Genomic DNA, 8,857 nt, shown 5'->3' on the forward strand with positions numbered 1-8,857 from the left:
GCGTGCGCTACTCCTGTTTCGCTCTTTCGTTCGGCGGTCACGCGTTTCCGCATGACCGCTGCTGATCCAACAGCCTACTCGAGACGAAAGACAAGAGCTTGGCGCGCGCGTACTCGCGCAGCTCTCCAAAGCCACTCGGCCAGTGCCAGGGACGGCTCTCTGCGCCGGAGCCACAACAAGTCTACTTGAGGCGGAAGACGAAGCCAGCAAGGGCCTGGCCGCAAGTGCGTTCGAATACGGGATTACAGTCCCTCGTCTGTCCGTACTTCCTCTTTCGACGTGCGGCGCCTTCCCAAAGCGCACAAGTCCGCAAACCGCAGAACGCTTCCGACGTAGCAAAGCCGCGTTTCCTTCGGTACTTCGCAGCAACGCCGCCTTTCCCTCGGCGGCGGGCAAATAGCCTGCAGACGTCGTCGCATTGAACCGCGAACTCGACACCTCGCGCGTCACGAGCGGGAGCCGACCGGCAGCCTCCGGCCCTTTCGGGCGCGGTGGAATTTGCCGCGGAGGACGGGAGAGTGCTTTAGGCCACGGTTCCTTCCGTACTTGGCAGCCGCACCCTCAATACCGCCGGTTCCATGACCGACCGAGCGCCGCACCGTTCCTTTAGTACTTGGGCAGCAACAAAGTCGGGTCGTTACTCCACACTCGCCGCAGGAAGCGACCGGCAGCCGCCAGCCTTTTCAGACTCGGCAGCGTTTGCCGCGGAGGACGGGAGAGCGCTCGCACCACGGTTCCGTGTGTACTAAGCGGCAGCGGCATTAGCTCTCGACCGTCAGTTCCTTGACCGACCGCACGCTTCGCCGTTCCCCTCGTACTGGGCAAGAGCAGCAGGTCGGGTCGTCTTACTCCCATTCCGCGCAAGAGTGCCGAGGCGGACTTCAGAAAGCCCACCCAACAGTGTGCGTTACGCCGTTTCTACCCGCGGGCGCGGCCAAGCCAACCGTCCAAGGTTGCAGCCGGCGTCCACTGGGCGCAACAAATTTGGCACGGGGCGCCCTTCGAAATTCGGGCAATCCCCGGCATGTTCGGGTATAGCCGTCCCCGCGTCCAAGCGGGGCCAGCGGCGGAAAGCGTCGGGCGCAGCGAGCTGCTTCACCCACACGGGGTAGAAACAATGGCGCTCGTCACCCTCGAACAATCCGGTAATGATCCTTCCGCAGGTTCACCTACGGAAACCTTGTTACGACTTTTACTTCCTCTAAATGATCAAGTTTGGTCATCTTTCCAACAGACCGGCGCAACCGAAAGGCCGCGCCGGACATCGGTCCGAAGACCTCACTAAATCATTCAATCGGTAGTAGCGACGGGCGGTGTGTACAAAGGGCAGGGACGTAATCAACGCGAGCTTATGACTCGCGCTTACTGGGAATTCCTCGTTCAAGGGGAACAATTGCAAGCCCCTATCCCAATCACGAAAGAAGTTCCACGGGTTACCCAGTCTTTTCAGACAGGGATAAAGACACGCTGCTTCCTTCAGTGTAGCGCGCGTGCGGCCCCGGACATCTAAGGGCATCACAGACCTGTTATTGCTCTGTTTCGTGCGGCTAGGAGCCGCTTGTCCCTCTAAGAAGGTTGTAAGGTGCTGGGAACCCCGCACCTATTTAATAGGCTAGAGTCTCGTTCGTTATCGGAATTAACCAGACAAATCGCTCCACCAACTAAGAACGGCCATGCACCACCATCCACCGAATCAAGAAAGAGCTCTCAATCTGTCAATCCTCCCAGTGTCCGGGCCGGGTAAGTTTTCCCGTGTTGAGTCAAATTAAGCCGCAGGCTCCACTCCTGGTGGTGCCCTTCCGTCAATTCCTTTAAGTTTCAGCTTTGCAACCATACTTCCCCCGGAACCCAAACACTTTGGTTTCCCGGAAGCTGCCCGCCGAGTCATTTGAGTAACTCAGGCGGATCGCTGGTTGGCATCGTTTATGGTCAGAACTAGGGCGGTATCTGATCGCCTTCGAACCTCTGACTTTCGTTCTTGATCAAAGAAAACATTCTTGGCAAATGCTTTCGCAGTAGTTCGTCTTGCGACGGTCCAAGAATTTCACCTCTAGCGCCGCAATACGAATGCCCCCGTCTGTCCCTCTTAATCATTACCTCGTATTCCAAAAACCAACAGAACAGAAACGAGGTCTTGTTCTATTATTCCATGCAAGTTTATTCAGGCGACTCGCCTGCGTTGAGCACTCTAATTTTTTCAAAGTAAAAGCACCAGCCTTCTCGAGGCACACAATGAAGTGCACCAAGAAAGGACCGGCATGATGTTCAGTCCGAGCCGTCGCATCGGGTAGATGCACTACTCGTCTGGAACTGAGATCCAACTACGAGCTTTTTAACCGCAGCAGCTTTAGTATACGCTATTGGAGCTGGAATTACCGCGGCTGCTGGCACCAGACTTGCCCTCCAATTGATCCTCGTTAAAGGATTTAGAGTGTACTCATTTCAATTACGGGGCCTCAAAAGAGTCCCGTATTGTTATTTTTCGTCACTACCTCCCCGTGCCGGGAGTGGGTAATTTGCGCGCCTGCTGCCTTCCTTGGATGTGGTAGCCGTTTCTCAGGCTCCCTCTCCGGAATCGAACCCTGATTCTCCGTTACCCGTAACAACCATGGTAAGCAAGTAACCTACCATCGAAAGTTGATAAGGCAGACACTTGAAAGAAACGTCGCCGGCTCGTGGCCATGCGATCAGCACAAAGTTATCCAGAGTCACCACACAATACGGGCCGAAACCCGATCGATCTTGGTCTAATAAAAGCACCCGTCGCCCAAAGGGCTTCAGGCTCACTGCATGTATTAGCTCTAGAATTGCCACAGTTATCCAAGTAGGAAGAAACGATCTAAGGAACCATAACTGATTTAATGAGCCATTCGCGGTTTCGCCTTATTTCGGCATGTACTTAGACATGCATGGCTTAATCTTTGAGACAAGCATATGATTACTGGCAGGATCAACCAGGTAATCGTTCAACTGCGCGTCCCGCCTGTCAAGCAGGCCGGACGCCGTTTTTGCGATGCCGAGGCCACCTTCAGGCGCCCCAGCACGCTTCGTTCTTGCAAAGAGTAGCACTTTGCACAGTCCGAGACGACGGCGTTCGAGCTCGCTACGGCGCCCTCCCCGAAGGGCCGGGTATCGCCACGCGGCAAGAAGCACGCAACATTCTCGATAGACTGGTTGTGTCGACTCGATCACGGCTTGCGGTTTCTCTTGAGCCCGCAGCACAGGTGGACCGACCGACACTTGCAACGTAGCCGAGACGGCAAAGCCGCCAGGCGACGGGTCACGCCCGCGCCTTCGGCGCTTTCGCATTTGACTCGTCCGAGGACGATGCGGAACACAACTCGATATCGTGGAGAAAGCGTCGTCCGACAACCAGCCCCTAACGCATCAAGCGGATGAGGCTGCAGACGTCAGCTGTGGGATCCACGGGAGCGATACCGGGGACACGCTTGACGGGCACGAAGCCCGCCGCATATCAAACACCCAGGTCGCTTTTGGGGGCGACTGCTCTCTGGGACCCCCATATAATAGCAGCGATAAGTTCCCAAATCTCCATGGGGCCGTACTCGTGCCACTTTCGACGAGCGTTTGGCGAAAATCGTGCCGCCTCGCAGCGCCGCGAGCGAGATGGAAAGCTTACGTCGGCAGCGCAATGCCGAAGTCGTGAAAGCGCAGCGCGTCGACCGAATGCGCGAACGGCAATCTCTCGCCTATGGACAGCGCGGTTTCCAGAACAATCGCCTTTCTGTGCCCCTACGGGGCCGCACGCTAGCGCGGCCCTTTCGCCGTTTCCGAGCACGAGTGCGACCGGCGCGGGCGGCGTGCTCGACACCCCGGCTGACGCCGTTTCGGACTTTGTCTCTTCGCGCGCTCGCGCCAACGCCGCGGCAAAACGACGACCTCTGCGCGGTTCTTTCCCGGTTCCCGGCGTGCTATAGTGCAGCCAGCCGGACGGTGGCGACGACTCAGTCGCGGCCGTGCGGTGGCTTGTACGCCAAAGTTGCGTGACGGGCGTCGAGCTCCCGCCGCGGCCCGGCTCAGGTGGTTTCGGACTTCTGTCTCTTCCGAGCGCTCGCGTCGTCGTGGGCACGATTCTCGAGTGCGGAGCGGTGCGCGGACACCACCACGAACACGCGCAAGCCGAAAACGGCACTACGGTACAACGTCGGCCAGGGCGGTACGGCCCCCTTATATGAGCAGCGATAAGTGACCAGATCTCCACGGGGCCGTACTCGTGCGACAAGGCGGCGTACTGCGCCGAGCCGAGCGCCAATATTTGGCCTTGGCACGGCCGATTTGAGCTCTCGCGATCGCCGCGGTACCGCCGCTCACCGATTCAAGGCACGCTAGCGCGGCCCCTTCGCCATTTTTCGAGTAAGAGTGCGAAAAGCGCGCGCGGCGTGCTCGTCGCCCCGGCTGACGTAGTCTCGGACTTAGTCTCGCTCACGCCGCCCCGGCTGACGTCGTCTCGGACTTAGTCGCGCTCACACCGCCCCGGCTCACGTGGTTTCGGACTTCCGTCTCTTCCGAGCGCTCGCGTCGTCGTGGGCACGATTCTCGAGTGCGGAGCGGTGCGCGGACACCACCACGAACACGCGCAAGCCGAAAATGGCACTACGGTACAACGTCGGCCAGGGCGGTACGGCCCCCTTATATGAGCAGCGATAAGTGACCAGATCTCCACGGGGCCGTACTCGTGCGACAAGGCGGCGTACTGCGCCGAGCCGAGCGCCAATATTTGGCCTTGGCACGGCCGATTTGAGCTCTCGCGATCGCCGCGGTACCGCCGCTCACCGATTCAAGGCACGCTAGCGCGGCCCCTTCGCCATTTTTCGAGTAAGAGTGCGAAAAGCGCGCGCGGCGTGCTCGTCGCCCCGGCTGACGTAGTCTCGGACTTAGTCTCGCTCACGCCGCCCCGGCTGACGTCGTCTCGGACTTAGTCGCGCTCACACCGCCCCGGCTCACGTGGTTTCGGACTTTCGTCTCTTCCGAGCGCTCGCGTCGTCGTGGGCACGATTCTCGAGTGCGGAGCGGTGCGCGGACACCACCACGAACACGCGCAAGCCGAAAACGGCACTACGGTACAACGTCGGCCAGGGCGGTACGGCCCCTTATAAGAGCAGCGATAAGTGACCAGACCTCCACGGGGCCGTACTCGTGCGACAAGGCGGCGTACTGCGCCGAGCCGAGCGCCAATATTTGGCTTTGGCACGGCCGATTTGAGCTCTCGCGATCGCCGCGGTACCGCCGCTCACCGATTCAAGGCACGCTAGCGCGGCCCCTTCGCCATTTTTCGAGTAAGAGTGGGAAAAGCGCGCGCGGCGTGCTCGACGCCCCGGCTGACGTCGTCTCGGACTTGGTCGACGCCCCGGCTGACGTAGTCTCGGACTTAGTCTCGCTCACGCCGCCCCGGCTGACGTCGTCTCGGACTTAGTCGCGCTCACACCGCCCCGGCTCACGTGGTTTCGGACTTTCGTCTCTTCCGAGCGCTCGCGTCGTCGTGGGCACGATTCTCGAGTGCGGAGCGGTGCGCGGACACCACCACGAACACGCGCAAGCCGAAAACGGCACTACGGTACAACGTCGGCCAGGGCGGTACGGCCCCTTATAAGAGCAGCGATAAGTGACCAGACCTCCACGGGGCCGTACTCGTGCGACAAGGCGGCGTACTGCGCCGAGCCGAGCGCCAATATTTGGCTTTGGCACGGCCGATTTGAGCTCTCGCGATCGCCGCGGTACCGCCGCTCACCGATTCAAGGCACGCTAGCGCGGCCCCTTCGCCATTTTTCGAGTAAGAGTGGGAAAAGCGCGCGCGGCGTGCTCGACGCCCCGGCTGACGTCGTCTCGGACTTGGTCGACGCCCCGGCTGACGTAGTCTCGGACTTAGTCTCGCTCACGCCGCCCCGGCTGACGTCGTCTCGGACTTAGTCGCGCTCACACCGCCCCGGCTCACGTGGTTTCGGACTTGCGTCTCTTCCGAGCGCTCGCGTCGTCGTGGGCACGATTCTCGAGTGCGGAGCGGTGCGCGGACACCACCACGAACACGCGCAAGTCGAAAACGGCATTACGGTACAACGTCGGCCAGGGCGGTACGGCCCCTTATAAGAGCAGCGATAAGTGACCAGACCTCCACGGGGCCGTACTCGTGCGACAAGGCGGCGTACTGCGCCGAGCCGAGCGCCAATATTTGGCCTTGGCACGGCCGATTTGAGCTCTCGCGATCGCCGCGGTACCGCCGCTCACCGATTCAAGGCACGCTAGCGCGGCCCCTTCGCCATTTTTCGAGTAAGAGTGGGAAAAGCGACCGCGGCGTGCTCGACGCCCCGGCTGACGTCGTCTCGGACTTAGTCGACGCCCCGGCTGACGTAGTCTCGGACTTGGTCTCGCTCACGCCGCCCCGGCTGACGTAGTCTCGGACTTGGTCTCGCTCACGCCGCCCCGGCTGACGTCGTCTCGGACTTAGTCGCGCTCACACCGCCCCGGCTCACGTGGCTTCGGACTTGGTCTCTTCGAGCGCTCGCAGCCAGGTCGGGGCCGACGCCGACGTCTGCGTGGGGCTTCAACGATTCCCGGCGCGACGCAATGCAACTGCGCGCAGGATGCCAGCGACTCCGCCGTGGCCGTGCGGCGGTGTACACGCAGAAGTTTCGTGAAGGGGTATCGAGCTCCCGCCGCCCCGGCGGACGTGGTTTCGGACTTTAGCGCTCGCAGCGATCTCGCGGCGATCGCTGACGTCTGCGCGGTTTCAGGTGTGCTACGATGCAGCAGTCTGCCGCACGACAATTTACGGAAGCGAGTGCATTCCGCCCCGGCGGACGCGGCAGCGGACTTTGTGCCTGCGGGAGTGCTCTTGTTGCTGTAAAATTTGAACGGGTGCAGCTGCGCGAAGCAAGTGTACACATTTTCTCTCTCTCTCTCTCTCTCTCTGCCTCTGAGGCGACTGTAATTTTAATTTAAATGCAATTGGAGGCGGGAGCAACCTGATGAGAGTAGGCGGACTTCGGCACACCTTGTAGTTTAGAAATTGTTTTCAAGCTTTGAGGACATACACAATCGCGCCATCTGCTTTCCCCGTCTCTTTGGCACTTCATAGTGTGTGCAGCATGCTCTGCATTCCAAAGAAACGCGCCTGTTTCTCCCCCTCTCTCACGTTCTTCTTGTCTTTCTTGCTGCTCTTGTGAGAAGTTGCTATGCTCTTTACTCGCTGTAAAATAGAATGCTTGCGCGAGCCAACAACTTGCGTGTCTTTCTTTTTTTTTGTTGTTGTTGTTTTTTTCTCTCTTCCCAAGACGTTTCTGCCATTATTCACTAGCTCTCGTTCTTAGTATGCAACGGAGCGTTAGCTCGCGCCATCTACCTTTCTTTCTGTATGGCGAAGGCCGTAGGTTTTCCTAGTTCCGCACACAGATGGCGCGGATGCGTTTTCGCGCCAGTTTCGAACGACCTCGCTGTACACATGTTTCTCATTTAAAAGTTTCAAAGGGGCTTGCGAAAGGGCGTGGTCCTTTTTTCTTGCGCAAGGCTGAGCTTTCCAGCTGTGCTTAAGCTATGCTAGCATGTGTGCGTATGTGTGTGTGTGTGTGTGTGTGTGTGTGTGTGTGTGTGTGCGTGCGCGCGCGCGCGTGCGTGCGCGTGCATATGTGTGCGTGTGTGTGTATACACGCACACGGTAAAGATGATGGGGTAGCGCTATTTCTTTCTTTCTTTCTTTCTTTTTTAACAACACCTGTGCTCCACATGGCGATCTTCCTGCCCTCTATGTTTCCGGTTGGAAGGAGTGCGCAGCCTTTTCTATATTTATTTATTTTTTTTTTTTCATTCTCTTTCATTCGTACATGAGGCGCGCTACCTAATTCTAGCGGTCGAATCGACACGTTGCAATCCGTCCCGGCCTGTGCCGTATGAAAACTTTCAGTGGGCCTTGCGGTAAATAAAAGGAAATGAGGGAAATGCGCGTAGTGTATTACACTTGCGCACGGGCTTGAAACGAAGGCCTCAAAGAAAGCCGCCTTGAGCGGTCGCATTCAGACGGAAGTAAGCATTCCCCTTGCGCGTGTTTTCCGCTCGCCTGTTCCGTTTTCTACGAGGTTGCCTTCGTTGGTTTTGCCTTGCGAACAAGCTTGCGCTCGGGTCTCGTTTCTACGCGACGGCGTTTCGTTAACAGTGAAAGACTGAGGCGTCGCGAGTTGATTCGCGAGATAGAGAGCATAGAGTCTCTAGACGGGCTGGGTTTTATAAGATTGCCCACGCTGTTGCTGAGGTTACCAATGTCGCCAGGGCACCCACAAGGCAGTGGTACAATGGAGTGAAGTGAAAGACATCGCTTCTCGGCCTTTTGGCTAAGATCAAAGTGTAGTATCTGTTCTTATCAGCTTAATATCTGATACGGGTTCTATATGGACCCACGATATTAAACCTATTTTTGGAAGTTGGCGGAGTGCTTGAAGCCTGCTTCACCTCCGCCGCAGGTCGGCCCGGTATTGCACTACCTCCGGGATCGGCCCCCGCTCACTTAGGTGAGACTTCATTCAATCAAAATGAAGAACACAAGCTCGAAGCGAGCACTCACGTGACACGCACCATTCCCATACTATACGCAACGATGCCGGTGTTTCTGAACGATTGTCTGCTGTAATGAGCCACTTGGGGGGGGGGGGGGGGAAGGGTGATTAGCCGTGGGTTTTGCAATCAATGTAAGTCCCACTCAAAGCCAACACTGCATTTTGGAGTTCACTATCGCTTTGATCCGTAAACGACAGCAAGCTCGCCCTGCGAAAATCCGCTGCCCTAGTGGAAGAAAGGTTCCCTATGAAACAAAAATGGAGTGCCCGATTTCCGGCAACATTTTCGCTGCAGT

General features: G+C 58.0%; 2 non-coding genes across 2 annotated transcripts; one reads left to right on the forward strand and one right to left on the reverse strand.

Moving 5' to 3' along the window:
* Nucleotides 1-1,146: 1,146 nt before the first annotated feature.
* LOC139053872 (small subunit ribosomal RNA) lies at nucleotides 1,147-2,961 on the reverse strand. The gene has a single exon (XR_011510850.1). It is a non-coding gene; the product is annotated as a small subunit ribosomal RNA (ribosomal RNA).
* A 5,358-nt stretch (nucleotides 2,962-8,319) lies between these two features.
* LOC139053879 (U2 spliceosomal RNA) lies at nucleotides 8,320-8,511 on the forward strand. Its single transcript, XR_011510856.1, has one exon. It is a non-coding gene; the product is annotated as a U2 spliceosomal RNA (small nuclear RNA).
* The last annotated feature ends 346 nt before the right edge of the window (nucleotides 8,512-8,857 follow it).

This window comes from Dermacentor albipictus, unplaced genomic scaffold, assembly GCF_038994185.2.
Source record: "Dermacentor albipictus isolate Rhodes 1998 colony unplaced genomic scaffold, USDA_Dalb.pri_finalv2 scaffold_285, whole genome shotgun sequence".
NCBI lineage: Eukaryota > Metazoa > Arthropoda > Arachnida > Ixodida > Ixodidae > Dermacentor > Dermacentor albipictus.